General features: G+C 35.9%; 1 pseudogene; it reads left to right on the top strand.

Moving 5' to 3' along the window:
- The first annotated feature begins 1137 nt into the window (after positions 1-1137).
- Positions 1138-1237, top strand: LOC138815520 (U6 spliceosomal RNA; annotated as a pseudogene).
- Positions 1238-4237: the final 3000 nt, after the last annotated feature.

Raw genomic sequence — 4237 nt, 5'->3', positions numbered from 1 at the left:
TTATACCGAAGACATTGCATTGATACTGTTCATATATTAATATATATTCTAAACCTAATTATTTATATTCCAATCTATTTATTGTAATATATATCTATTTATTTGTCAAATTATCAGTTAATTCTAGTAAGCTTCACTGTGTGAAATAAAATATCAGCACATATAAATATAAAATATATAACTATATATAATATAAGAAAAAGGCACATGTTTTGCAATGTTCTATTGTGGTTAGGGTATCAAAGGTAACTGTGTTTTAAAGTATTATTCCATTATTTCTACCTCAGTGTTTGGTAGAGTTGGACCTAAAGCTTTACCATTTGTAGATTTACAGCCTAGAAGCAAGAGGAAACACTGTGATTAAAACATTACCAATTTAAGGCCTAATATCGAGGAGAAACATATAGACTTCTCTTGTACCTATGAAAATATTTCGTGAAAGAAAGGCAGTAGTGTAAATTCCTGCCTGGTTGGATAGTAGACTGGCCAGGATATTAGGTAATCATGCATATGAATTTTTTTTCACCTTCTTGGCTTTAGCTACTTTGAAATTTTAGGTATAACAAACAATTATATTTTGATAAAATACCTTCTAGTCTAAACGATTCTGTCTTAACTGTTCATCTCTCTATGATCCCTATTAACTAAGATTAGTTTTGTTCCAATAAGGAAATCTATGCTGTCAGGGTAAGATATTCTGGTTGGTCTGTTGCTACATGGAAGAAGAGTAAAGGGTCAGGTAGACATTTGTGCCAGTAAGACCTCATTTAGGAAATTTTAAGCTGCAGAAGTTTAGATGTAGCTCTTAAGCAAGGCTTACTTTGAATCCATTAGCTCCACAAAGCTATCTCAGTTGATAAATAAGTACTTGAAAAGCCATCACCTTTGGACCTAGCTATGAAGGCTTCAAAGTATGATCAAATTAAATGAAAAAGACTTAAAATAGTCATTGAAAAAAATTGCAAATCTGAGCAATCGACCAAACAATATAAGTTTTACAATATACACAGAATTTTAGAGAAGTAAGATCAATAGCATTTTAGGAACAATAAGTTTTCCTGGTTACAAACAGTCAACCAAGCATATATGCCTTTATAAAGACTGCATCATTAACTACATAAATTTACAGGATACTACATCCTTCAGCAGCACGTTTACCCAAATTACAACAATATAAAGATTAACATGGCACTTGCACAAGGATGATATGAAAATTTGTGAAGTATGCCATATTTGTCATTCTTCAGATGCCAGAAATGAAAAACAGTTATTAAAAATGATTACAAAAATACAAATGTAACAATACATGTAATTAATTGAACTAAAAGTTAGTTTGACATCAGTGTATTAAATCCTCACCTTAGAAAGGCCTTTATATAGCATCATCTTTACAAAACGTTTGAAATTAGATAACGTTGTCATTTTTTCCCAAAGAAATAACATAGTATAAGGACCTAGGAAAAAAAGGAACGTTAAACTGTTTCTATATGGAATGCAATCTGAAATAACACATTTAATAATGAACCTATATATTATAAAACAATGTAGAATTCAAAGTATTATATCTAAGAGAGAATGAAATAGATTATGGATATTATAAGAACAAAATACAGATTATTTTAAAATATACTTTTTTCAGACAAGCACCAGAAATATCTTTAGTTTCTGTACTACTCATTTCAACAGATAAGTTAAAAATGATTTCTGATTTAAAAATCACAAACTCTGCAGAAATCATTATAGATGTATACAAACAAATCTTGAATACATTTTGACATCAAAGTCAGGCAATTCACTTGAAGAATACCATGGAGTCCACGTGTCTCTTTAGGATATGAACCTAAACAATAATCTAATACTACAGAGTTGAGGGAGATGAATTGCCCTCCTGAATAATTTACTTTTGGGTCAAATAAAAGCAGGCTTGCAAAAAGAGAATAGACTTTACAGAAACATGATGAGTTGATGTAAGTAGCTGCTTAGCTGATTTTGTTAATTTGTGAACTAATTCAGGGAAACAGAGTACAGCAAGGTAAAAAAAAATAAAGAAGGTCACATTGAAATACTCATTGGTGTGTGTGATACTGCCTGGGCACTATCCCTATGATTCTGTGCCCAAGGATAGTTGTCTAACACTCGAGCCACTATTCCATTCTGATTTTTTAGAGATAATCACATATATTTTCATGATTGGACTGGCTTTGAACAGTGGTCTTCAGATCTCAGTCTCCTGAGTAGCTAGCTAAGTGGATTCAGCCTCTGAGTTTCTAGTTAAAATTCTGACTGTCCTGTATGCTTCACTGCTCTTTTATTCTTTTCCTGCGGTAATCAGAAGCGTAACTAATATATGTCTAATTGCTTTAAAAATAATGTTACTGCTTGGCACCAGGGCCTCCCATCTCTACTCTTAACTATTTAGGAGGCTTGAGAACATATCCCAGGCAAAATTTTAGTGGACTTTCTTCTCAATCTATAGCTGGGTGCATTGGATCATTTCCACCATCCTGCACTATCTAAGAACTAAGATTGGAAGGACTGCAGAATCCAGACCAGCTAAGGTAGGAAGCTAGACAAGATGGTGTACAACTCTGATGCCATTGATGATTGGAAGTTTAAGAGGACAGATAAGGTGCATGTTCTTGTAGAAAGGGAATCACTATCCTAAAATTAACCACTGATATTATGCCAGCCTAACAAGAAAAATACCCAAAGTTGAAATCCCCACAATTTTCCACAACCAAAATAATTATATACATTAACATTCCAAAACTTAGTACAATGTGTCCTTTATTCTAATATCCTTATCAGATTATCATACGATGTGACAGAATAGTTCTACATCATATTATGATATATTTAAAAACACCTAGAAAATTCTTTCACATTTATGAAGTGCAAAAGAATGGCAAATTGCCTCATTTCTTACGTATTTGAGTATCACTAAAAATTCTTGTAGAAAAAGTTCCGGGAAGATGGCGGAGGAGAAGCTGGAGGCTAAACAAGCTCTTGCATAGAAAGCAGTTTTATTGTTCCAGTGAACAGTCCTAAGCCAGAAAACCACACCAAGTGTGCCATCACAGGAAGACAGTTAGTCCAGAGAGGGAAAATCCAGGCAAGGAGACAGATCTGAGCACTTGCCAGCGGCGGTGGTTGCTGAGGCCAGCCTTAGCCGCCCTACCTGCAACACAGAGAGTCCAGGACAAAGGCTCCAGACGAAGCAGATGAGCGGATTCTACTCAACCCCAGCGAAAGCTGACTAGAAGCAGATATTTTTATCCTGCAGTGTACAGACAAGGGACAACCCAGGAACCAAGACTCGGTGTGATTAGAAGCCTGGCAACCTCATTCCTTCTCAGGGAACAGAGGAGGGAAGGCCACCCCTCACCCCTCACTACCAGAGATCTTTGATACTGACAAAGGCCTGGCTGAGCAGCTAGCTCCAACTCAGGCCTTGGAAGAAAACAAGAGTCATGTAGCAAGTCACAGGAACCTAACCTGATCTGTTAGGCTCAGCTCCACCCAGGGAAAAGTCACCCAGCCTGGGGCCAGCAAGTTCTGACAGCCCCAGGAGTAGATTTCTTCACTGGATAAACAGAGCCAGAGGCTGCCCCTCCCTACAGCAGCCTTAAAAATCAATTGAAATTCAGTAAAATTAAACCCTGAGAAAGGCTCCAGGCTGGGCTCTGTGAGTGTCTCGCAAGCTAGCCCCTCAGGGAAAAGCTACTGTTTGCTGAAAGGCCTCAACTCTATCCAGAACCTAGCCTCATCACAGTATCTCCAAACTAGAGGAAACAGCCATCTCCCACTTTTTTGATACAGCAGATCTTCCTCCCATTGAACAAGCCTGGGAGGAGGATCACAAAATCCTGGGTAAAGCAGAGCATTTTTCTATCTGCTCAAACTAACCGACTTAAGAAACCAACCAAGCCACAGGAAAATCAAACACCACAAACAGACCAGAGACTCCAACTACAGACTGGTTAATGACACAAGGGAGATACAGGATCTTCCCATCCCCCCAAAAAATCAAAGAACTCTTTTTTTAGTTTTTTATAAAAAAAAACTTTTCCTAAAACTTTTTTTTAATTTTAATTTTTAACATTTAAAAAATTTGTTTTCTATTAACTTTTTTTTCTTCCTCTTATAATTTTTATTTTCAGAGTATAAGTGTGTATGCTTTTTTTCTTGTGTTTTTTTTTCTTTTCTCTATAATTTTTTTTGTTTAGCTCTACTAATC

Source organism: Dipodomys merriami, unplaced genomic scaffold (genome assembly GCF_024711535.1).
Source record: "Dipodomys merriami isolate MVZ:Mamm:240054 unplaced genomic scaffold, mDipMer1.0.p SCAF_645, whole genome shotgun sequence".
NCBI lineage: Eukaryota > Metazoa > Chordata > Mammalia > Rodentia > Heteromyidae > Dipodomys > Dipodomys merriami.
Note: the sequence above shows the minus strand (reverse complement) of the source record. Positions and strands in the feature narration are given on the sequence as shown.